Source organism: Zalophus californianus, chromosome 7 (assembly GCF_009762305.2).
Source record: "Zalophus californianus isolate mZalCal1 chromosome 7, mZalCal1.pri.v2, whole genome shotgun sequence".
Lineage (NCBI taxonomy): Eukaryota > Metazoa > Chordata > Mammalia > Carnivora > Otariidae > Zalophus > Zalophus californianus.
Genome location: NC_045601.1, coordinates 120099595 through 120126549, shown reverse-complemented (window position 1 = coordinate 120126549; position 26955 = coordinate 120099595). Strand labels below are relative to the sequence as shown.

Below are 26955 nucleotides of genomic sequence, written 5' to 3'. Positions count from 1 at the left end.
ATTGCCATGCCCTTGTTAGGCCAAAGTTGCCACGTTGCCCATTTACTGTTATCACCATGCATGGAAAAGATGCCCAGTGAGCGCCCTGAGTTCTAGAAAAAATACTCCCTGTTCCTATTTCCTCCTGATCATAAGGATCATTTTTTGTTGCCTAAATGAAGAACCCAAATGAGGAGAGGCCTTTAGATTTAATGAAACCATCTATCCCCTGGCAGAGTATCCTCTCCCACCACAGGAGCCAGGACTCTATTAGACACGCAGCACCATATGTTGGTATTAGGTTCAAAATGAGCATTCCATAGCACAGCATCTCAGCCCTGAAAAATGTTCTCTCCAAGATGGAGCCTTAGCTTGCCTTTAAGAGGCCATTCTAATGTTCTCTCAGGGTGGCAGCTTCTGGGTATGTGATGTATGGTAGAATTAGTAGATCTTGTATTGTCCTCTTTGTCATACCTCTTTCACTCTTAAGGGTGTTCCTGGTCCCAGGTGTTACAATGGGAAATCCCATTATAAATAAGACACTGTGAGTAACTGGATAGTGATGCTTGTCAGGGCTCTGCAGGCAGGGAAGACAAACCAAAACCCAGGATATGTACCTGGGTCTGAATAAATCAACTTGCCTAGTGATTGCACTGGCCTCTGCAGCTGGAGAGAGTGGATACACTATCTGGATCTTTCAACACCTTGTTGAAAGGTGTCTGTGTAGCTCCCTCCCTGCTACCATGGCTATACCACTCATAGGCCCACTATATAAACACTGGGGTGGCCCAGGACAGAGGGTGGTCAAATCATCCTGGATATTCTGAGCCCCTCTGCTGTGGATGCTCTCTTGTGGGCATTCACGTGAGACATACAAATCGGCCAAAGATGAAGTTTGTGTGAGGCACATGTCTGAGTTCTTAGAGTGAGAGATGGCCAAAAGCTTCTCCATGGTTGTGCCTCTGCCTTACAACTACCCTCTTTTCCATTTAACTGTAACTGGTTACTTAAACAGGTCTCATACTTTCGAGAATTTCTAGACCAAAAGCAGACAGCATGCTCATTATCATGTATAGTCCCAATGGCAGGCCACCTCTTTCAAGAACTTTGTCCCTATGCTCAGCTCCACTCTGATAGCAAACAGGCTCCTGTATGCCTCAGGTCAGCAGAGAGCCTGCCTGCTTAGAGCCACTTGGGAGAATCCCTTCTAAGCTTTGAAGAGGTGTCTGATCTCAATTGTTTGGGGGCTCTCTTTATAATGTGGAGTGACTTTAGTGTGACTACATATTGTCCAAACAGGGACATTTGGGCAGGGGCACTCTTGTTAGGTCAGGATAACAGAAAAAAAAAAAAAAAAAAAAAAAACAACCAGAGTTCTCTCATGCAGAGTGGGACATATGATCACTTACCTGACACCTTTTATAGTCTAAGTGGCCAATTCCAGGACAGCCAGAACAATCCCTCTAAATACCCTGTCACATGAGTTTAAGCTCCATGGTCCTCCATAATAACATTTCTTTGTAGAGAATTTCAACTCCTTTGTTCCCTGCTCCTTCTGCCGTGTAAGACTGAATCCTCACTTACAACTAATTTCCTAATTCTCTACCTACACCAGGGCAGCCAAAACATACCCAAGTATGCTGACTGCTTTCATTTTAAATTGAGGACTACACATCCCAAGAGGGCTTTCAGCCCTGCCTGTAAATCTTGCCACATTTTCCTAATAATTTTTTTCACAATATCCAAGACAAAGATTTCACCATTTCTCCTCAAACCTCCCATGCCTCCCATCCTCCATCTTCACGGATGACCTTAATGCATCTTTTGCTAATAAAGCAGAAGACACCACTTTCCCTCCATCTCCACCACTGTCTCTTCAGGGCAGGCCAGTCATTTCTTGTCTAGACTGTGGCATTCTCTCCCTAAGTGACATTGTTTTTCCTCTTACCATGCCACATTTTATCCTCAGCCCAGCGAGATCCTGAAAGGAAGTGACTGCCTTTAGTCACCTTTGTAATATCTAATGCCCTGCACAGCGCTTAGCCGAGGGAGGTGTTCCCTAAGTAAATCATCAACTCTTCAGTCTCCAGATTGTAGCCCGGCATTCTCCTACACAATTTCTAAGGTCCTGTGACTTTCGAGCGTCACCTGGCCTCCCAGGGCCTAGGTAGGAGCGACATCGACCTGACCCGGTGCAGAGTCCACCAGAAACGGACCAAGTGTCATCCTGCGTCCTCCTTGAGGTGATCCGACGGCACCGCACAGACGCCGCAGGCGGCGCTCCCCTTGGGGTCGCATCCTCCTCGCCCCCCGCCACCTTAGCCCCACCCCACAACCCTCCAGCCAGCTCCACCAGCCCCAGTTCCAGCCCTACAGGAAGCCGGCCCCGCCCCTCCCAGAGCGGCTTGGCCCATCTAGGACTCGGTGCTCGACTACCCGGAGGATCGACGCCCTCGGCGCTCTCAGCGGGCGGAAGTGAAGGCGCCGGCGGTTGGGGCCGCAGCTGCCCGGGATCTCTTCGCGAGAGTCGCTGGGAGCTTTGTCGTTGCGGGCCGTAGGGGGCGGCAGGCAGGCCTGAGGTATGTTTTGGAGCTTGGAGGCCCTGGCTGAGGGCCAGACTGGGGAGGCATGGACAGGCAGGACGGCGGGCGCCGGCGGCTGGCCTCGCTCCCGGAGAGGCGGGTGGAAGTGGTCCGTCAGCGCCGGTGTCCACCTCCTGCACCGCTCTCCAGTCCCTGGAGGAGGAAGGCGCGGCGCGGTTCCTGTCCCCACTTCCGCGCCCTCCCTGGGCACCTGCTAGAGGCCCAGAGTACCCCATCCCTGCGCCGGGCGTGGGCCTCCAGAGCACTGACCCTCGACGGGTTGGTTGTAGTCGGCCTCCCACGGCCCCTTGCGCCCTGCGTAGTTGTCACTGTGCCAGGTGTAAGAATTTATTCGCGAAGAGCGAATGTGAGTCATGTTTTGCTTAGGTTTGCATCAAATTAGAGTTATACTGAGCATTGCCTACGTGCCTTTATTCACTCTTCTAAGCGTTTACATTTACTGACTGGTTCACTCCTTACAAGAGGTAGATGCTCTATATTATCACCATTTTACAGATGGGGAAACGGAAGCCCAGAGTGGTTATGTAACTAGCCTGTAGTTACTCAGTTTTTTAACTTCTCTGAGACCATGCACTGAAGCTCTACAGCCTGCCCTACCCAAACACGGTGTCATCTCTCATTTAAGCCTGGTGATGTTTAACTTGGTATCACAAGATTTTGTAAATAGACACTTCCTAAATTTCCAAGAAACTGATCTTGAAAAGCTTGTCTTTAAATGGAAATAAGCTATTCTTAATCGGTAAAGGTCAGTCATAATAATAAGTATGAGAAAGTTTCTTTTTTTAAGAATCTGAGTGAACTGACAAAACTTTTAAAAATACTTAAGAATCAGCCACACCTTAAAAAAAAAAAAGAATCAGCCACACCTTAATAAAATCGTTTGGATGCACTATATTGAAAAGCTAGTTCTAACTAAGGTTATGTGGCTCAGTCTCCTAATACATAATAATATTTTATTTATAAAAGTCAGTATATTCTGGCCAGGCTTTGTGTAACTGACTGTACTAACAAAGAAACTGAAAGTCAAAAGTTTCCTGAGGATCATCTGTGTGTTAAAAGATGTTGACTCAAAGGGTGATAATAGAAAGAGGATGATGTGTGCTTACTACTCAAATGTTCTCTTCTGTTTATGTGGGAACTTAATTTAAGCAGAGAAGCAGAGGATTTCCCAGTGTAATTTGGAATAACTCTTGGAAGTTTCAGAAATTTCTTTTTTTCATGTCAAACATTTAATTTTCTGACTGAATATAATTTTGAACTATCACCTTTTGAAAAGATGATTATTAACCTGCTTAGTTAAGTTTTCATTCATTCCTCTAATATTTGAGAGCCTGTTATGTATGAATCTTATGGGAAATGAAATTGGTACTCAAAAAGTTTTGCAAAGGCAGTCTTCTAATAAAGGACTTGGGATAATTTCTAGTGTCAGGGAATGGCAGGATTAGGCCATGGTATATTAGAAATGCTAGTTACTTAGTCTTTTAATTACTTTTTCACGCATTCTCCAATTTATTCATGTTTATGTAGCCAGGATCCTAGTACAGTACCTACCACATTGCAGGAGCATAAATGTTTATTGAAAAGATAAGTTTTAGACCAATGTTGAGTAGAGAGGATTTTGAAATTGACTGGTATGGGAAATAACATTGATCACTCTGCTAAGCAGTATGCTAGAATGTTTGATTGTTCTCAGTTGGTGAGGAATATGTTCATGGATCTCCTGGAGTGCCTGGTGAAATTGCATGGTGGCATGGTTCAGTGTATGTTTATGTTAATTTAAAATAATTATTCTTGATACACAAAAACTTAAAGTAATTGTAGAGAAATAGGACTCTTGAAGCTGTGGACACACCCATAGTCATCTTTGGCTCTCAGTTTGAAAATTAGGGAGTCAAAAGGTTTTTTGGCTTAGGAGTGAAAGCAATCACATACTGGTCTGTGAGCTACCACTCACCTGTTTCCTAGCATGGGCTTAGCCTCTTTGGTCTTCAGTTTCCTTTTTCTTGTAGTCAGGGAATATATAAAACTAGAGTATCTGTAAGAGCTCTTCCTGGTTTGAAATTTTCCAGCTTAGTGAATCCTATAACCAGTTAGCACTGTCCTATCCCTGTATTGTCTTAAGGACTATAGGTATTATTGGTATTTATATAATCTGTCAAAAGGCTAAGTTCTGGCTGGACAGAGGTTAGTCTTGGTCATTTTTGTATCTCCCAATTTTAGCGTATGACTGACACATTAGAAATAAAATATTAGGCTAGATTCAGAAGGGGCATTTTTGCTCTCTCAATTAAAGAATAGCTAAGAACTAAACTATAATATTGAGTGTAAGTACAGCAAGAATTCAGAGAAGGGAAGGATTTGGTGGGGTTAGACAGAGGTCAGACCTTGATGGGGAGGATGTGGCCCTTCATAGGGAAGGCACAGGAATATCTGGGTGGTACACCGAAAACAAAGGCCCGTAGGCTGGTAAGTAAGTGCGTTTTGGATTATGGAGTGCCTTGAAGGTAAGGCAGAGGAGTTTGGAACTGATTTATCATGCATTTTTCCCCCCCAGGTAAATTGTATTAGACTTGTTCAAAAGCTTCATGAACATTCTTTAACTTAATACTGTTGGTAATATTTAAGACTGGGGTACATCCCAGTCTTAATTTCTGGTTTTGATTTTAATAATTCCTTCTACTTACTGTATCCTTCTTAAAATAAGTCTTGATGCCAGTAGTGGAAAGAAGAGTGGACACTGGGATTTGGGAAACCTGGAATTTAGTTAATTAGAGTGTAAGCTGCATAAGGTGGATTCAAGTGAGCACCTAGAGTGGTGCCTGGCACAAAGTTAGCATTCAGTAATCATTGTGCAACGATGAATGAATTCTCCCTTTGCTACTTGCTGGCTGTGCTGTTCTTGGCAAGGTTGGCTCATAGTTTCATCTGTAAGATTTGATGATTTTTAAAGACCTTTTCCACTTATAAAGTTATGTGATATTGGAGGGTAGATGATTTTAAATTTCACTGTATTATAATTTTACCGAAAGACAAAACAAGACTAAAAGCCAGGAGTATTTGGTTTTAGTTTAATTTTAATGAAAGCCCCATGTGATTGACATGATGTGTATCTGAATAAATGAGGGTCTCAGCAGGAATCAGAATTCATGCCAGATGGTTCAAATAAGGAGGTTTTAATAAAGAGACTACTTGCAGAGGTGTGGGCAGGGTTAGGGAACAAATAAGGGGTAGTGAGGCCCAAAGAGAAACTTGACAAGTAAAAGGAACAAAACGACAAACTACAGCCTGCTGAGAGCTGGAGCCACAGCAGAGAGGTATGGCTATTGCCAGAGATGTGCTTGGGAGTTGGGGGGCAGGACTGAAGTGCCCCCACCTGAAACTGGTCCGCTTCTGAAATCCAAAACTCAGATCTCTGATCTCCCACTCCTTGCTTAGTGTCTTATTCAATTACCTCCATTACACCTACTCTTTTACCTCATCTTTGGTCACTCTCATATCGGAATGGTCAATTGTATCATTATCCTTCTGTAGCATTTGGCGGCAAATTCTCAGCCCTTGACCATTTCAGCTCTTTACCTTCTCTAGTGCTTGAACTGAGCTGCTGAAACCAGCAGGGGAAAATCTAGCATCTAGATTTGTACTCCTGTAGATCCATGATCACCATTCTCAACTGGCCATCAAAGAATTTTCTAGAGTTTTCCATGTCAGTTCATGCTTCTGTTCTCTGCAGAATCTATTTTAAGCATTTCCTATTCTCAAAGCTCTCATCCTTTCACATAATCTATACTCTTAGCAGATAATCTTGCCACCTAATTCACAACGAATAGAACTATCAGTGGAGAATCCCATGCTCTTTCTTCCAAAAAACCTTCCCTCTTTCTCCAGTTACAGTGAAAGAGATTGCATTTACCCTAAGACAGATCTCTGTACCCCATCCACTCTTGCCTTTGAGAGTACTTGCCAAAGGCTCATTCTTGTCAGCCTTTAAACATGCCTAGAGACAGACAACAATAAAGCAAAATAGAAAAATAACAGTACAAAAGTAGCATTCTCCTTTGATTTCACATTCCTCTGTTAAAGTTTCTCTTTCTTTCCCAGGCAGATTTCTTAAATAGTTATTTATACTCAATTTCTCACTTATCCCACTGCTTTCTGGTTTTAGTACCCATCACTCTCCTGAAGGTCAGGGTAATCCCTGACCTTCTTGTCACAAAATCTTGTTCCTGTCATTTCCCTAGTATAGTGCTTGGGACATAGCAAGTCCTTAATAAATATTTGTTTTGACTGAACAATCTGAAGGTTACCTATTCCAAATTCTAATTTATCTCTTTAACGAGGAATCCAGCAGTGTCACCTTTTGAGGTGCTGGGTGACCAATCTCTGTATATATCCCAAACCTTCTTGATGGACTAAACAAAGATAGAAATAAATTTTATTTGATAATGACTTCGTCAGTATTGTCGACATGATCTTTCTGAAAAAACAAACAAACAAAAACACACCAGGACACTTTTTTTTTCTTTTCTGAAAAAAATTATGTTTTATAAAATATCAAGAACTAAAGTTTTGCTCACCCAATGTAGATATAATAAAGAGGGAATGGTAAGGGACATGGGTACAGTTGGCAATAGACTGATGAATGAATGATGCTATGCTTTTACATGAACTACTGTTCCTTGTTCCATTAAGTAGTGTTTCTTCTTTGAATTTTTTGTTTTTGTTTGTGTTTTTGGAGGGTGGTAGAAGAGGGAGTGGATTTGCATTAGCCTATTTCATTTTCAGTATGTCATCAATGTCTAGTGGCATGAGTTAGAGAACCAGCATGAAGCTTTGGCTTGAATTGTAGTGAAGGTCATTGTCCTCTAGGAAGACTTAGCCTGCTAAGGCAGGAGATTTTATAGTTTCTGGGAAATAAAGGAGGAGACTTTTAATTAAGTCTTCCAATTAAGATGAAATCCAGTGCTCGTTTTAGGAGATTAGCTGGGAACTCAAGTATTTATGTAACAGGTCAGTTATGTGGGAGCTCTAGAGAGCCAAATCGTCAGGCTTTTCCCCTGTATACTATCTTGCTTCTAGTATTTTTCCTAGTCACTTCATGTACATCCCCTTCCCTTTAATCCCAAACATTATAGCAGGAGTGAAGGTATTTTTCGTGTGTGTGTGTGTGTGTGTGTGTGTGTGTGTGTGTGTGTGTATGTATGTATATATGTGCCATTTATCTGTTGTATTTTTTAAATTGCTCTTTATTCCCAGATGAATTAAAGCATAAAAACTTATGTTTTCACTTAAAAACATAGTATATTTAAATTATATTTTGTTTGTAGGAGTGATGAAGGAAAGAAGTCTAAAGCGAGAGCTGGGAAAATAGGGATGCTTTATCTGTTCGTTCAGTCCTTCCTTTCTGCAGATGTTCCTTCTGAGACCAGTGATTCTTAGCACAATTTATACCCTATACATCCTTTCAGATTCATGCATGATTATATTTTTTTGACCATGGTTTTGAGATGCAGGAGAGAGATGATTAATTTAGAAAGCTAGATGGAAGAGTTCATGACCCTGTCTCTGAGACTTGTCCCACCCTGTGCCCTTAGATGGTAAAGTGTGTCGCTGTGCTGAGATAGCTTGACCTTGACCCTGCACAGGAAAAGTAGAGTCTGAGTTTACAGAAAACTGAAGGAAATAAATTACCATTCTTTAAAACCCTTTTCCAATATCTCTAGGAGATCCCTCTGGGGTTAGCCCAGCCCAGCCCGAAGAGGCCAGTCTATTCTAGGATAGGTTGAACATGACTCAAGGAGGATGTGGTGAATTCTACGTTTGCTTCTGTTGCTGGGTGGCCTGAGAGTCTAGTTGAGTGTAATTTTATTGTTGAAACTCTCTAGGCATCTCTGCAATGAGATTTTTCTGGGATCCTTTGGATCCATGATGGCTCTGGACAGGATAAGTCTATCTAGTGCTTCTCAAATGTTAATGTGCACAGAATTGGCTCAAATGTAGGTGGGGTTGGGTTGGGGTCTTGAGATTCTGTATTTCTGATTTGTTCCCTGGTGATGCTAACTTGAGTAGCATGGGGAGGGGTGGAGTTTGGGAGGTTTTTTTTTTTTTTAATTGTTGCTATTATTTTTTTGTGGACTGATCTAAGAAAATAGTGCTTTAACATCAGGCTTTCCTTGGCCTATTTGGTGAAGGTTCTCCAAGTCTTCAGTGAATCAGAATTTATGTTATTCCAACTCCTGGTCTTATCCCTTTAGCTGACCTGACAGGATAAGATTACTTGGTTTCTTCACATTTCTTGTTAGCTCTTAAAATCAGCAAAATTCGTCTTTAATAAGTAGTAAAAAAAAATCTTGTTAATCATTCTAAGGCTACTTTTGTGTTTCCATTTTTCTGTTTCTTTTTTCCTAATATCACTGCTACTAGTTATTTCTTAATGTATTTTTAGTCTGAAGCTTTGTAAAAAATAATTTTCCATCTTTTATTCTACCAGTAAGTATTTGGGAAAATTAACGATTGCGTCACAATGAAATATGGGAAAATTATAAAATTAAAATTTTCTGACCTCTGTTGCAAAAACACTGTAAATTCATTTCTTGTGCTTCATTAAAGGAAAAGAGGCAGACGGGTTAAAACTAATATAATATAAATCTAAAAGAAAATGCACTTATTTAAGTATATATTATAAATTATAAAAAATGTGGCCTTTCCTCTTTATTTTAATGAAATGCTTTTATAATGGTAATTTTCTCTTTTGACCTGTGATGGATAGGAGGTTAATTGATGTTAAATGCCTGCTTTGTTAATCCTTCATCAGCTACTAAATTGATATGGGGGAGTATAGGTCAGGGATACACAAGGCCACGGCCAGCTTGTTTTCTCAGGGAGGTTTTTCCCTTTCTCCAAACCACGTATCAAGCAGTCCAGCTGTATGTAAAGGAGATTTGCCACTCTCCCCTCCCCCTCTTTCCTTCTCTCTTTTCTCACCCCCCTCAACCCTCTCCCCCCTCCTTTTCCCCTCTGTGCTGCAGAGTGACAGCTTGTAGATGTTGCGTGCGAGGAGTTCAGCTGGCGCTGTGTGGTCTGAGTGTGTGGTCTCCACTCAGTCGAGAGGCTGCTAACAGGGTGGATGAGAGAGAGCAAGACTGTTTACTTTAATTTATTTCGGATGCCGGAATTGTGCCCAGAGTTTCTCCTAAGCTTGATTCCATAGCTAGCAGCTTCAATCCCTCCCAGCTGTGGTGCAGTCTCAACTCTGCGCCTGTCCTCTCCCAACAGGCACTTTCCATAGCATCTGCCTATTTAATCCCTTGTGGCTCAGAAATGTTAATAGCACTGCTGAGTGCTGTGATTATATTGCTTTCACTATGTCAAGATATATGGCCTTGTAGAAGTTTCTTTTGAGGTCGAGCTAGAGAAGTAAAGCAGAAATTTTAAGATAAGTGACAAAGTTAATGTACTTTTAGAAATTGGGAAAGCTATTATACAAAATTTGGGTCAAAGTAGTCCACTGTGCTCATGTAAAAGAATCTGGGAGTTTTGTGACAGCCTGTCATGTTTAACCATTTTAATAAAATTAACCAATTTAAGCTGACGGTTGATACCTTGACCCTTTTTGAAAATCTACATTGATTTTGGCATGCCTGTTTACTGTAGTTATTATATTTGTCAGCAGTGATACTGGTTTATTTCATAATAAAGATTTGACAGGTTGAGACAAGTGAAACTTTTTATGCAATAGTGTAAATTTAGGACAATTTTTTTTCTAATTCTTTCATTGTAAATAAATTAGCAGTAGTGTCTTGATTTTATTCCTCTCTTCTGAACATTATTGTTGAGGTGGTCAAGTATTTTGTCATTTAGTAAACACTAGACTATTAATATCACTTGGGATTTTGCATTGTTTAGCTTCTTTATTTCCCCATCTTCCCCACAGTCCTGCTGGAATGGAGCTGGTGTTACTGATGTATTGTCCAGGACTAGAAAGTCTAGGCCACTGATATTTTCCAGAGGGGTTAATATATGTAGCTTATTGTTCAACAACTTTCCTTGTTATTTTTAACCCTGAATTTCAGTAAATGAACTCAGTTTCCATCACTGGGAGGGTAAAGTCTTCCCTACTCCCTGACACCCTTTCAGTCCTGACCAAGGCCAAGGTCTTCCTTTAGTCTCCTTTGGTCTTAAATCAGAAGACTTTAGGAAATTAGGTAGTGTCAAATGCTTTTTTTTTCTTTTTAATGCTATCATCTTGTATTTCCTCTTGTGTCCATTTTTGGGGGGTTCTATTCTATGTTTGCAGTGAAAATGATAACCTAATGCCCCCAAGAATTCTGAAGCAAAATTACTGTATTTACAAAGTTGTGCAGTCATCACTTCTATCTAATCCTGGAACATTTTCCTCCAAAAAGAAACCTTGAGCCCACTATCAATCCTTTTCCATTACCCCTCCTCTAGCTATCACTTATCTACTTTGTCTTTATGGGTTTACTTATTCTGAATTTTTATATAAATACAATCATATTATGTAACTTTTTATGTTGATTATGGCAAAATATGTGCATAGTGTCAGTCATTACCCTATGTCTTTTACCTAACGAGAAAATTCTATATATACAGAAAGAAAACATTGGTAAGTAATGGGTATAGTCAAGTAAACATTATAAATAGAATTGAACTTATGTTTCAGAAACTCAGAAATTTTTAACAGAAGCTGTGAAATGCTCTAGGCTTATATTTGATAGAAATGCCTTGTGTGTGTATTGTCTGTCAGTCACCCAGCCATTCTTTGTAGCAGTCAGTCATGCAGGGACCTATTCCCAACCTGTCTTGAATTGACCAGTGTCATTGCTAACTGGCTTTTGAAATTTGATCTAGAACTCTAAAAGGATAAATCCTGATTGAGCCAAATCCCTCTATTCCTGTCTTTGCTTTTATCGGGCTAAATCCTCCAGGAATGAACACTGAACAGGGAAAGGAGTAGGGTTTTGCTCTATGTAACTGAAGTGGCAATTGGCCTCAGCACCAGTTGATTCTCTTTCAAGGGCAGAGAAACAGTGTCTTTCGAGCTACAATACTTTGGCAGCATTTTTAAAATAGCATTTTTAAATGCATCTTTGTTGAATATAAGTTCATCTTTTTTTTTTTTTTTTAAAGATTTTATTTATTTATTTGACAGAGCACAAGCAAAGGGAGCGGCAGGGAGAGGGAGAAGCAGGCCCCCCCCCCCCCCCCCCCCCGAGCAGGGAGCTCGATGCTCGCTTTGACCCCAGGACCCTGGAATCATGACCTGAGCTGAAGGCAGACGCTTGATCGACTGAGTCACCCAGGCTCCCCCAAGTTCATCTTTAAATCTAAGACAAAAATTGCTCTTTGGATTGTTCATTATTTAGAATCGAAAAGTGGAATCTTTTTATATATTTTCAGTTCTGCCCTTCTTACTTATGTGTGGATTTTGACAATTGAAAAATCAAACTTAAGTCAGTTTTGACCTGGTTTTTATAGAAATAAAAGATGGTTGAAAAATAAGTATTTTTTCGGGGCGCCTGGGTGGCTCAGTTTGTTAAGCGTCTGCCTTCGGCTCAGGTCATGATCCCAGGGTCCTGGGATTGAGCCTCACATCGGGCTCCCTGCTCCGCGGGAAACCTGCTTCTCCCTCTTCCATTCCCCCTGCTTGTGTTCCCTCTCTTGCTGTGTCTCTCTCTGTCAAATAAATAAATAACATCTTTAAAAAAAATAAGTTTTTTTTTCTAATGCAAAGAATTATGAAAGGTCCAACTAATTTTGATTTAGACGTTAAAAATATTTTTCGGAAAAGGACACATATTAAAGATTTCGCCCTACATATTAGAATTTCTGATTTTCAGGTAATTCTTTATGGAAGAGGTAATAGAATATCAAGCTTTTCACCTCTGGGGCCTTACAATTAGAGGCCATGTTTGAACTGGTGTCTATTCATTTCAGCCTTTCTCCATATTCATACAAGCAAATATACTTGTACAAAGGTAGGCTTTGTCTTTCTTTTTTTTTCTAATAGCATTGGTTAGATCAAGATTCTAACACATCAACTCTAACAGTTTTTTTAAGGGTGGGGGGCAGAGAAAGAGAGAGTCTTAAGCAGTCCACACTATGGGTGGACACAAGGCTTGATCCCATGATCCTGAGATCACGACCTGAGCTGAAATTAAGAGTCAGAAGCGTAACTGTCTGAGCCACCCAGGTGCCTCTCAACTGTAACAATTTTTGAGACAACATAGAAAAAATGATTTCAGGTGGGGTAAAAAGTCCATCGTAGAGATACAAACTAAAATATTTAGGATGTTACGATATGTTTGGGGTTTGCTTTAAAATACTGGCTCAAAAACAACATAAAAATGTGTTGGGAACATGGAGGTTCATTATGCTAACCTCTTATGTATGTTTAAAATTTTCATAATAATCGGTTAAAAAAATCACATGGAGAGTTAGATTAGCATAGAGCTAAGGCCTGGTTTTGAATCTCAACTTTACTACTTACCAGCTGTGACTTTGGACAAACTGTTTAATCTCTGATGATACTACCACTATTAATAAAACCATTTAGCATTTTAGAATACTTTCAGAAACTTTTTCTGTATATTTTAAAATCATAATTTATATAAAAATTATATAATACATATTTATAAGTGTAACGTATATTTAAAAATAATTACATATTTTTATTTGCAAAAGCTGAAAATGTTCATATAAATATCCAGCTGAGAGTGGATTTCCACTGGATACATTACATGAAACAAGAGCCTGTCACTTCTTGCCAGATTGGGGGGCCTTTTCTCAGCCTTGGATGTATTTTCAATGAAGCTGATACTTTTTGAGCAACAGCCAGCTGAGATAGTCGACCTGGTTTCCCTAAATTTTGACCTGTAGGTTGTCCTTGGCTTTCGGGGAAGGAGTGATGGTAGTGTTAGTCTGGCGTTGTGCTGGAGGATGGCAGCCACCAAATATGGGTCCAGACCATAGACCTCCAGGTTTTGGATCACAGTTGCCTTTCTAATAGAAGCTCTCTGTGCTAGAGTGATGTCCCTTGGGTCGATTTTCCCTTCACAATAAGCTCTTGTCCAGGAAAGGTCACTTGATAAGCAGGCTGAAATTTTTCCAAACATCTGGTCAGGAGACTGTCCCAAGGAGGGTTCATAATATATTATATACACATATGTACACAAAATGATTTTAAAATGTACAGAAAAAGTTCCTAGAAATAAGTATTCTAAGATGCTAAATGGTTCCCTAAATACATACAGATTTATATATTTACATATATACATGTATATGTCTCTTTTTAAAAACTGATTTGTTATAAGTATTCTCTTGCTCTGACATGCTTTTCATATTTCACTTGCTGCATAATATTTCCTTGGATGGACCGTCACATTTTAGATACATCATTTTCTAGTTGTTTGGAATGTTTCTATATTTTTTCCCTTTGTGGAAATAAATCATTGTAATTATGGAAGTCTTCATGCCTAATAATCCCCATGGTTTGGATTATTTTATTCATTGGTCACATTTCAAGAATATGTTTTAAGTTTCAACGAAATATTAGCAAACCACATTCAACAGTACATTAAAAGGATCATTAACCATGATCAAGTGGGATTTATTCCAGGATGTAAGGATAGCTCAGTATTCCCAAATCAATCAACATGTTACCCCACATTAACAAAATGAAGGATAAAAAAACATGTATTTATCTAAATCAAATGCAGAAAAAATATTTGACAAAATCCAACATCTGTTCATGATAAAAACTCTCAACAAAGTTGGATTAGAGGGAATATACTTCAATATAATAAAGCCCTTATATGACAGTTCCATAGCTCACATTATACTCAATGGTGAAAAATTGAGAGCTTTTCCCCTAAGATCAGGAATGAGACAAGGATATCCACCTCACCACTTTTATTCAGCACAGTACTGGAAGTCTTAGCTACAGCAGTCAGACAAGAAAAAGAAATAAAAGGCATTCAGATTGGTAAGGAAGAAGTTAATCCATCACTATTCGCAGATGACATGATACTATAAAAAAAAATCGCTGAAGATGCCACCAAAAAACTGTTAGAATTAATAAATGAATTCAGTAAAGTTACAGGATACAAAATTAATATACAGAAATCTGTTGTTTCTATACACTAATAAGAAAGTAGCCAAAAGAGATATTAAGAAAACAATTCCATTTACAATTGTACCAAAAAGAATAAAATATCTAGGAATAAACTTAACAAAGGAAGTGAGAGACTTTACTCTCAACACTAGAAAATATTGATGAAAGAAATTGAAGACCGCACAGACATATTTAAAGACATACCATGCTCACAGATTGGAAGACTTAATGTTGTAAAAATGTCCATACTACCTAAAACAACCTACAGATTCAATGCAAGCCTATCAAAATACCAACAACATTTTTCACAGAACTGGAAAAAGTAACAGTAAAATTTATATGGAACTACAAAAGACCCCAAATAGTCAAAGCAATCTTGAGAAAGAAGCTGGAGGTATCACAACCCCAGTTTTCAAGACATTCTATAAAACTATAATAATCAAAACAGTACAGTATTGGCACAAAAATAAACACATAAATTAATGGAACAGAATTGAGAGCCCAGAAATAAACCCACATTTATATGGTCAATTAATCTATGACCAAGGAGGCAAGAATATACAACGGGGAAAAGAGTCTCTTCAATAAATGGTGCTGAGAAAACTGGACAGCTACATGCAAAAGAAAGAATGCTTTCTTACACCATACAAGGATAAACTCAAAATGGATTAAAGACCTAAATGTGAAACCTAAAGCCATAAAACTCCTAGAAGAAAACATAGGCAGTAATCTCTTTGACATTGGCCTTAGGAACATTTTTCTAGATGTGTCTCCTCAGGCAAGGGAAACAAAGGCAAAAATAAACTACTGGTACTACATCAAATATAAAGCTTGTACACAGTAAAGGAAACCTTAAACATAATGAAAAGGCAACTTCGTGGGAGAAGATATTTGCAAATGATAAGGTGTTAATATCCAAAATATATAAAGAACTTCTATAACTCAACACCAAAAACCCAATTAATGCAATTAAAAAATGGGCAGAGGACGTGAACAGACATTTTTCCAAAGAAGACATACTTATGGCCAACAGACTCATGAAAAGATGTTCAACATCGCTAATTGTCAGGTGAATACAAATCAAAACCACAGAGATAGCACCTTTTACCTGTGAGAATGACTAAAATAAAAAGGTTAAGAAATAAGTGTTGCTGAGGATGTGGAGAAAAAGAAACTCTTGTGCACTGTTTGTAGGATTGTAAGTTGGTATAGCAATTGTAGAAAACAGTATGGAGGTTCTTCAAAACATAGAAATACAGAAAGAAAAAAGTAGAAATCCATATGATCCAGGAATTCCACTGCTGGGTATTTACCCAAAGAAAATGAAAACACTAATTTGAGAAGATATTTGCACTGCTATGTTTATTGCATGATTATTTACAATAGCTAAGATATGTGAGCAACCTAAATGTTCACCATTGGATGAATGGATAAAGAAGTAGTATATTTATTCAATGGAATATTATTCAGCCATAAGAAGGATGAGATCTTGCCATTTGTGACAACATGGATGGGCCTAGAGGTATTATGCTAAGTGAAATAAGTCAGAGAAAAAAATAGAATATGATTCCACTTATGTATGGAATCTAAAAAACAAAACAAATGAACAAACAAAAAGCAGAAACAGACGCATAAATACAGAGAACAAACTGATGGGTGCCAGAGGGGAGGGGGAAGGGAAGGATGGGTAAACCTGGTGAAGGGGAGTGAAAAGTACAGAATTCTAGTTGTAGAATGAATAAGTCACAGCATGAATGGTAGAGTATAGGGAATATAGTCAATGGTATTGTAATAGTGTTGTATGGCAAAAGATGGTAGCTACACCTGTGGTGATCATAGCATAAAGTGTAGAGTTGTTGAATTAATATGTTGGGGAAAAAAAGAATATGGGGTGCCTAGGTGGCTCAGTTGTTAAGCGTCTGCCTTCAGCTCAGGTCATGTCCCAGGGTTCTGGGATCCAGCCCCACATCAGGTTCCCTGCTAAGCGGGAAGCCTGCTTCTCCCTCTCCCACTCCCCCCCTGCTTGTGTTCCCTCTCTCCCTGTGTCTCTCTCTGTCAAATAAAATCTAAAAAAAAAAAAAAAATGTTACAAGTCAAAAGAAGCATTTGTAAGACTTTGACACATTTTACCAAATTGTTTTCCAATGGTTTATATTGGAATGTTTGTATTTTTGTTGGAATGGTTTGTATTGCTGCCGGCGGCAGTGCGTAGGAGCACTACACAGATTCAGTGGACAATCATGACTTAAATATTTTTCATTAATAGTCCAACAGTGGAATCTCTTGTAATTTGCATTTCTGTGAGGTTGAATTTTTTTCCATATATTTGTTTATTGGTTGCATTTCCTCCATTGTGAATTTTCTTTCTTATGCCTTTCTCTATTTTTTTGAGTCTTAATGTTTTCTTGATTTTGTGAGATGTGTTTATAATAAAGCTATTCATGTTTTATTTTGAATATTTTCTCTAATTTACTGTTTGGCTTTTAAATTTGGTTGTCTCATTTATTAACCTATAGAAGGTGTACATTTCTATGTGGTGTGTTCACTGTTGGGATTCTTCCATCAGCTCCAAACTTAGTCTTCCTATGCCCAGAGCTGTAATATACATGTACTTTTATGTTATTTTAGGTTTATTGGCTTAATCAGAATTATATTCAACTCTCTAAATAACCAAAATTCTTTAACTCCAGAGATGTTTGAAATAATGTGAGCAAGAAAATTATGCTTTGGACTATATTTATGGGGATTGGAATTAATATGTTAAAAATAAAGAGGCCTAACATCGCTTGGCATCAGGGAAATCCAAATCAAAACCTCAATGAGATACCACCTCACACCCGTCAGAATGGCTAAAATTAACAAGTCAGGGAACGACAGATGTTGGCGGGGATGTGGAGAAAGGGGAACCCTCCTACACTGTTGGTGGGAATGCAAGCTGGTGCAACCCCTCTGGAAAACAGTATGGAGATTCCTCAAACAGTTGAAATTAGAGCTACCGTTCGATCCAGCAATTGCACTACTGGGTATTTACCACAAAGATACAAATGTAGGGACCCGAAGGGGTACGTGTACCCCAATGTTTATAGCAGCAATGTCCACCATAGCCAAACTGTGGAAAGAGCCAAGATGCCCATCGACAGATGAATGGATAAAGAAGATGTGGTATATATACACAATGGAATATTATGCAGCCATCCAAAGGAATGAGATCTTGCCATTTGCAATGACGTGGATGGAACTGGAGGGTGTTATGCTGAGTGAAATAAGTCAATCAGAGAAAGACATGTATCACATGACCTCACTGATATGAGGAATTCTTAATCTCAGGAAAGAAACTGAGTGTTACTGGAGTGGTTGGGGGTGGGAGGGATGGGGTGGCTGGGTGATAGATATTGGGGAGGGTATGTGCTATGGTGAGCGCTGTGAATTGTGCAAGACTGTTGAATCACAGATCTGTACTTCTGAAACAAATAACGCAACATATTTTAAGAAAAAAGAAAAAGAAGAAGATAACAGGAGAGGAAGAAAAGGGGAGTATGTCAGAGGGGGAGACGAACCATGAGAGATGATGGACTCTGAAAAACAAACTGAGGGTTCTAGAGGGGAGGGGGGTAGGGGGATGGGTTAGCCGGGTGATGGGTATTGAGGAGGGCACGTTCTGCGTGGAGCACTGGGTGTTATGAACAAACAATGAATCATGGAACACTGCACCAAAAACTAATGATGTAATATATGGTGATTAACATAACAATAAAAAAATTAAAAAAAAAATAAAGAGGCCAGAAAATATAGTAATTGTTTAGAATATTAAGCTTGGTATTTGGCTATCCTGAGTATATATCATAAACAGTATTTGGAATTTTTTCATCAGCTTGTGAGGTACAGGGCTGTGGCTTTAAAGAAATAGTTTACCCATTTGCTGTGGAGTTGATACACCCTGGTTCTTGAGACTTAATCTTTGTTGACAGTTGCATTATTGTATTTAGCCCTCTCCTTCCTGCATCTTGTGTCTTTCTTACCCAAATTATGTGGCAAGACTCTATAATAACTCTTTTCTCTGTTAATAACATCTTCAGTCTTAGATTAAAGTCATCCTCTTGTAAAGTTTCACATCCAGTCTTCAACATGGCAACACATTTAATGACTTACCCAGCCTCCAAATTCAATTAAAGTTGGTTTTTTACCTATGCAGAGGAGCAATACTGTGTTACTTTTATATTGGGCTTTAATGTTTGCAGAGATTTTTGACATACTTGGTTTCATTTAATCCTCTCAGTGTACCTGTGAAGTTAGCTATTATTCCCGTTTTATAGATGAGAAAACTAGGAGTTTAAAGGGACCTGAATAAATATAGTTAGGATTTGAATATATATCTTTTGACTCCTAGTTAGGTGGCTTTTCTACTGATTTTGTATCTTTCCCAGATGAACAAATTGGTTTGTCTGGTTAAAGTGTGGTCTGATGACACCAGTGTTGTTTACCCTGTAAAAGTCAATTTGCTTTGTATTGATGAAAACTTTTGGTATCCTTAATGCCAGTCAGCATCTCTTGGTGCGTATCTACACTGCAGAACTGGGCTGAGAGGTCAGCTTGTTAGCATTTGTGAAAAGTATTCTTTTTGGTGCCTTTTTCTTTTTTTTTTTAGTAGGCTCCATGCTGGGAGCTTGAACTCACGACCCTGAGATTAAGACGTGAGCTGATAGCAAGAGTCAGACACTTATCAGACTGCACCACCCAGGCACCCTGGTGCCATTTTCATATACGAAGGATATCAGTGTGTGTGTGTGTGTGTGTGTGTGTGTGTGTGTGTGTGTGTGTGAGATACAGACACAGTTGCTAGAGCCAATTGCCTAGGTGTGAATCCTGCTCTTTCAGTTATTAGTTGCTGGATTTTAGACAAAGTATTAATGGGGTATCCTCACAGGGGAGTTGTAAGGATTAAAAGCTATTACATGGAAAGAACAGAATCGTTCAATAGATGTAACTGTTGTTACTATTATTAATTGATGTTTGCTTCTTATCTAAGACATGTTGTGTTATCTGTTAATTAATGGCTAGCTACATCCTTTACTGATGTTGTGTTGTTTCTTATGTTGTAAAAATACCTTAAAGGCAAAAGCCATATTTGTTCCTAAATGTACACCTTAAATGCTAACCGTCTATTACACGTGAAAACTTCAACCCACTAATTAAGTAGTTAAGATCCCCATAAAGCGTAATGTGGGAAATTGCAGAACCTTTCCTCCTCAGGGTCACCAGGAGAACCTGTCCTCTCCAAAGAGTCAGTTTGGAAGCAGGGGGTGATAATGGCACCCATCTCTGTTAGAATGAATAAAGCATCTTTTCATGTACTCTGCAAGAGTCAGAGGTCAGTAATGTTGGATTCTCCTGTCACTAATCTGTCTTGGATAAATGACATGAAAGCATTACTATGGCCAGATTCCCTTTAGCGCTTAGAGTTAAGGAATTTCTAAATATTCTTTGCTTCCTTTCCTCCTTCCTGCTAGCCTGAGACTCTTGGGTGAAAGGGACGATTGGCATTTACTCATAGTGGCCCAGAAAAGATTGAAAATGTAGATTTTATTGTTATTGAGGTATGGTGAGGCCAACATGAGAAAAGGTAGCTCTTGAAAAGACAGGGTTGCCTGAGTAGCTCAGTTGGTGAAGCATACTACTCTTGACTTAGCTCAGGTCTTGATCCTTGGGGGTCATGAGTTTGAGCCCCACATTGGGCTCCACACTGGGAGCCTACATTAAAAGAAAGGGAAAAAAAGACAGTTTGTTATTCACAGTCCCTAAGAGGAGGGGGCAGGGTAAGGGAAGCTAGGGTTGAGGAAAGTACTAGGGTTGGTCAGAAGGCAGAACATGTAAGAATGGGCCAGAGCCTTTATTATGGTTTTCTCTGGAAGGAACAGGCAAGGCACGGTAGGCAAGCTGAGCAAGTTTAGGATTGGATTGATTTTGGGAGGCTCTGCTTTATGCAGTGGTCCTTAGTTGTCTGGTGTCTGGCCTTGGGGTGTTTAGGACAGGGGTGTGTTGTCCTGGACTGCAGGAGCTTGATGAAGGGTGGGTATGGACTCTGGATCGGTTGGCTTGTGTAGCAGGGGTATGCTCCTGGCAAGTTGTTGGCTATCTCTAGGAATTAGTTAACCCTCAGAGGGGCAGTTCCTTTCCTGGTCTGCAACACCCCAAAATACTGAAGCATTATAAAATACAGAAAGTAAAAAAAAAAAAAAACATGATTAATTCATGGACTAGGACTTTGTATCACAGCTTCAGGATTTAGTAGCAGAGGAGAGCAGAGATCAGTAGAGCAGTGGTCCTTATCACCGATGAGAAGAGGCATAAATTTGACCTAGAAAAGAGTATTAGAGAAAGCATTTGATATCTAACCCCCTTCTCTTCCCAGTCATTTTTGAAGGTATTATTGTGTTTTGGAGACACTCTTTCTTCTGTTTACCACAGTCCAAATTCATTTTCACTGTTAAGCTTTGAGAAGTGTTCACAGTCCACATTTTGTACAAGATAATTTTTTTACAGGGTATGTGAACTCTTAAGAGGAAAATGGCCCATAGGCTAGCTAACTGAAAGAATAAATAAATAAATCACTTTTAAGGCTAAACAAATTCCTTATATATATATTTTTTTCTTTTTTTACCAAATTATATGAAGAAAGGAAGTAATCATGTTTGCAGTCTTTGTCGTTCAGTTAGGATCACCTGTTCTGTAATTATTGTGGCAATAAAAAACTCATTTTGATCTTAGAATTACTGATTTAGGTATAATGACTCAAATTTGGCTGATTGCATGTGAATTATGACCAATTTGGCATTTTTGCATAATTTCTAGTTTGGAGTTTGATAGTTCTGTTAGTCTTTGAACCTAGCATAGCAATATAAAATTTGATTAGAAACAAATGACAGTTTGGGGTGTCTGGCTGGCTCATTTGAAAGAGCATGTGACTTTTGATCTTGGGGTCTTGAGTTAGGAGCCCCACGTTGGGTGTGGAGATTACTAAAAAAACAAAAAACAAAAAACGATAGTTCTGTTTCCTATTTTTGGGTCAAGGAGGTAGCAGATAACCACTCATGAGCTTTTGTATATATACTTTTTGGTCATTATTTGACATCAGCACTTGTCTGGAATCTAGAGGGCTACCACAGATATCCAAGTGAAAACCTGTCACAATTAACTCTTCCCTCTGAGTTGGTTTGTTAGTATTTTAGTAGATAGGGATCCAGAAGGGGAGAGTCAGAATAAATAGGGATTAGAGCCTGAGGATGTGGGGTGATCAGTAGTCAGGGTTTCTTCCTGTGGCTCAGGTAAGTGTAAATAAGACATAATGTTAAGGAAGATCATGGTGGTGAGCCTGGGAGTTTGAGGGGCAGGAGGAGTGGGAATCTTGTCAGGGTATGCTGAGATCCAGCCCTCTTGCTCTTCCAAGGTGATACAGAGGCTCTGGAAGAGGGGTCTTATCCTGAGCACCCAGATCTCTGGCCTCCAGTCTGATCCCTGGAGCAGTGATTCTCAACTGGGGGTGACCCTCTCCCCTTCCCTGGGGACATTTGGCATTGTCTGGAGATATATTTTAATCATTGCAATTGGGGTTGTGCTGTTGTTATGTAGTGCAAAGAGCCCAGATATGCTGTTAAGCATCCTGCTCTGTACAGGACCTCCATCATTACAAAGAATGACCCTGTCCAAAGCATGACTAGTGCCACAGTTAAGAAATCCTGCCTGGAGGATCACAAGAAACTCTGGGTTGTTCCTGACCTAGTGGAGATGTGGAGGGCAGCTAGGACACATGGAGCTTCTGGACACCATTCTGACTTCTTTTATGGAGGAATGCTAAAGAACTGAAGTGAACAAAAACTAGGACAGCAGTAGAATAGGAGAGAGTGATTGTCATCCAGGAGCAGTGCAGCAGATTAGAAGCAACAAATTAGAAGGAAAGGAAATAGATTCTTCAGAGACTGGCACCCTGATTTTAATAATCAGAGTCTGACATCAATTGAGATGACTATACAGAGCAAGCTCATAAAACACTGCAGCTTGAAATAATAACCCAAGAACATGTACAAAACAATCTTTAATGATCATGATAATGGCTGTGAATGATTCCTTAAGTTAAATTATGTTCCATATGCTATTATAAGACAAATTTAGACAAGTTTAGAAAGATTCCTGCCAAAATAGTTACAAGTTATATATATATTTCCATCTCAGAATTGAGTTAACAGCAAACTGTTGCTCCCCAAATTGGAGAGGTATAGGCAGGTACAGAGAATCACAACTTAACCAGAGCAGAAGTCCGGGAGCAGACATCTCGGTGGGAACCAGTACCAGTTGCTGATGGACATCCTGTCCATCTTTCCACAAAAACTAACGAGACATACTTAGACAAAAAACACAGTTCTTTTGCATCAGAACCAAACTAAGCATCAGAACCAAACTAAGATATGGTAGGGATGTTGGAATTATTGAACCAGGAATTTGAAACAACTGTCATTAAAATGCTAAGGGCTATAAATGGAAAAAGTGGGTAACATGCAAGAACAGATGAGACATGTAAGCAGAAAGAAACTTTAAGAAAGTATCAAAAGGAAATAGAAATAAAACACGCTGTAACAGAAATGAAGAATCCCTTTGATGGGCTTATCAGTAAACTGAATATAGGTGAGAAAAGAATCAGTGAGCTTAAAGAAATGTCAATAACTGAAATAACAAAGAGAAAAAACTGAATAAAATTGAATGTCCAAGAAATGTGGGACAGTTACAAAAGGTATAACACATAATGGAAATATCAGAAGGAGAAGAAGAGAAAGGAACAGAAAAAATATTTGAAGTAATACCTGAGAATTTCCTAAAAGTAATGATAGATCCCAAACCACAGATCAGAAAATTCAGAAAATAGTAAGCAGACAAATAACACAAAATCTACACTTATATATATTCAAACTGCAGAAAAATCAAAGAGAAAATAGTGAAGGAAGCCGGGGGTAGGGGAAATTACCTAGAAAGGAACAAAGATAAATATTACATGGTACTTCTCTTCAGAAACCATGCAAGCAAGCAAGGAAAAACTATCAACCTAGAGTTCTGTATGCAGTGAAGTTAACCTTCAGAAGTGAAGGAGAAATAAAGACTTTCTCAGACAAACAAAATTGAGGAAATTTTTCACCAGATTATGTTAAATGTTAAAAGAAGTTAAAATGTTAAAGAAGTTTTTTTTCAGAGAGAAGGGAAATGATATACATCAGAAACTCAGATGTACATAAAGGAAAAATGTTAGAGAAGGAGTAAATGAAGGGGCTTCTCCTGAGGTACTGTGCCATGTCCAACACCCAGAACCTCTATCCATGCTGAATAATGCAGGTATAGAGCATGGTGGATTGTTGGCTTAATAAAGAAAGAGTAGAAGACTTGCTTTCTTGTCCCACAGCTGCAGCTTCTGCATTTGAAAATACCAGAGTAGATAATAGTGGGTTCTCTGATTTATGGAAAGGAAGAATCTATTCCAAAGACTTTAGGCAAAACTGGGTGGCTCAGTCGTTGAGCGTCTGCCTTCGGCTCAGGTTGTGGTCCCGGGGTCCTGGGATCAAGCCCCACTTTGGGCTCCCTGCTTGGCGGGAAGCCTGCTTCTCCCTCTCCCACTCCCTTTGCTTGTGTTCCCTCTCTTGCTGTGTCTCTCTCTGTCAAATAAATAAATAAAATCTTTAAAAAAAACTATAAATAAGAAATGAAAATATGATGAAAACCATCTTCCTCTCAGCTTTATAAATGTTAACATACCATATGTCTTATGCAACAGAACAAATATAGTATTGTAATGCCACTTAAGTTGTGGCTTCTTGAGACCAATCATTCAGAGATTAAAGAAAAAGGAATTATATTAAGTGTAGACAGAATGAGCTTTCCAGAAGCCAAAATTATTACAGCTTTTCATACTAGAAATGGAAGAGCCACTGAAGCATCCTATAAGTTTTTCTAATAAAGTAAATATTAATGATATTAACCTAAAAAATAAAACTAACAGTTATTTTACCAGCAGAAATAGGTCTATTCAGGAATAGTAAGAGAATTGCAAGCATATCTGTGCCCAGAGAACATGGACAAGGAAAGGAACTCTCTTTTATAGAGGAAAAGGGAGAGTTGGTAGGCTGTTATAAACAAAAAGTCCATTCGGAGTAAACTGGGAGTGGAAGTATAGTAGCTTTTCATTGGCTGTCTCTCTGGGCTGTTGCTGGAAGAGAAGGAAACATTTTCTTACTCCTGCTAGGATAGTAAAATAGGCCTTTTTTTCCTGTTGGGTCTGCAATTGATAGGAGTGGTAGGGCTTGAGAGCTCACCGTCAGCCTCCTGAGTCCATTCTAAATGAGGTTTTCCTATTCTTAATGTTAATAATGGCTATAATCCACATAAGTAAAGTCTTTTGGTATCTGTCCCCCTGCCCTCCTTTTTTTTTTTAAGTTCTTTAGATCAAAAAGTGAGAAAAATCACTGTGGGTTATACCTAGCTGTGATTGGTTCATTTCTTGCTAGGATCTCATGAAGAGCCCTTGGTAGGGAATTCGAAGCACTTGTTTAAGTCCCTGGTTGGGCCTGGGTTTGGGCTGTGGGGGACAAGGTGGGTGAGTCTCCATTTGTGCTGTGCATGAGGGCCTGTCTATGGAATGACTTGGAGCAATGACTGATAATTGCCTAATAATAGGCAACAAACCACAGACTCAGGAAGCTCAGAGAATACTCAAGCAGGACTTACACTAAAAAATCTATATTTAGTTATATTCAAACTGCGGAAAATTAAAAACAGTCTTGAAGTAGGCCAGAGGAAAAACACCTTACTTATGGGAAATCAAGGATAAGAATTATATTGAATTTCTTTTCAGACACCATATAAGCAAGAAAAGAATGAATAAGAAGAGTGTAATATTTAAAGTGCTGGAAAAAAATATCAACATAGAATTCTGTGTACAAGCAAAATTATCAAATTATCCTTCAAAAGTGAATGAGATATACTTAAAAATTGGAGGAATTTGTCTCCAGTAAGCCTACTTCGCAAGAAACATTAAAAGAAATTCCTCAGAAAGAAAGATGATAAAGGTCAGAAACTAGGATCTACATAAAGGAAGAAGAAATGAAGATAAAATACATTTTTTCTTATTCTTAATTGATCAATTTGTTCAATAACAGGAACAAAATATTTGGTGATGATAGCTTATAGAGAACAGAAATTAATGACAACATGTTACAAAGCATAGGAAGGAGAAGTTGGGAATACTGTATTATAAAGTCCTTCCACTAGCCATGAAGTACAGTGTTATTTGAAAGTCAACTTGGTTTAGTTGTACATGTGTAATGCAAACTGTAGGGCAACCACTGAAAAACATTGAAGAAGTATGATTGATAAGCTAAGGGAGGAGAAAAAAAGGATTTTAAGGCATTGAAACTCTTCTCTATGATACTGTAATTGTGAATACATGTAATTATACATTTGTCAAAACTCAAATGTACAACACAAAAAGTGAACCCTAATAGCAAACTATGGCATTTAGTTAACATATCAATTTTGACTTACCAATTTTAACAAATATACCATACTAATGTAAGATATTAGTTATAGATGAAACTGTATGTGGGGCTTGTGAAGGGGTATGTAACCTTCAAAATAAAATGGCTACTTATTTTACCAGCAAAATAGTGTATTTGGGGATAGTAGAGGAATTGCAATTCAGGACATGCAGGCTATGGAAAACCATAGGCAAGTCTGGAGAATGAGAGGAACGTTACTTTATAGAGAAAAAGAAGAGGAGAGTCAGCTTTGAAGCAAAGTCTGTTGGAGGAAAGCAAGAGTTCAAGGTGGCGATGTTACTGAGAGTTATATGGAAAAGGAACGAAGCCTCAGTTCTTTTCACTGCCATAGTACAGAATTACAGGATAGCAAGATGAAAGTAAAGTGAGCAAAGTTTTATTAAAATACGCTCCAAGGGAGGAGTGGGCCAGTCATGAGACAACGGCCCTGGAAACGTTGGGCTGTGGGTTTATATCAATAAAAATTGATATTTTGCATGAGTCGTAAGGTGGCAACATATGAATGATAGGCCTAGATTTATACAATAATTAGCCAACTATGCATGTCCTTTCCCAAAATGTTTTCAAAATGCTGCTTGGGGTAGCAAACCACATTATTTCTATTCTAGAGACATAGGTCAAAGAAGGGACAAGGGGTTGCTTTTGGCAGGAG

General features: G+C 39.0%; 1 protein-coding gene across 4 annotated transcripts in view; it reads left to right on the top strand.

Moving 5' to 3' along the window:
- Positions 1 to 2427: 2427 nt before the first annotated feature.
- The window catches only part of EXOC2 (exocyst complex component 2), a 279473-nt gene continuing 254945 nt past the window's right edge, over positions 2428 to 26955 (top strand). For 3 of the 4 annotated variants that reach the window (XM_027603387.2, XM_027603388.2, XM_027603385.2), the window contains exon 1: positions 2428 to 2558. The gene's annotated coding sequence lies outside the window, so the exon portion shown is untranslated. The remainder of the gene's footprint in view (positions 2559 to 26955) is intronic. The other variant, XM_027603386.2, reaches the window with a different exon arrangement.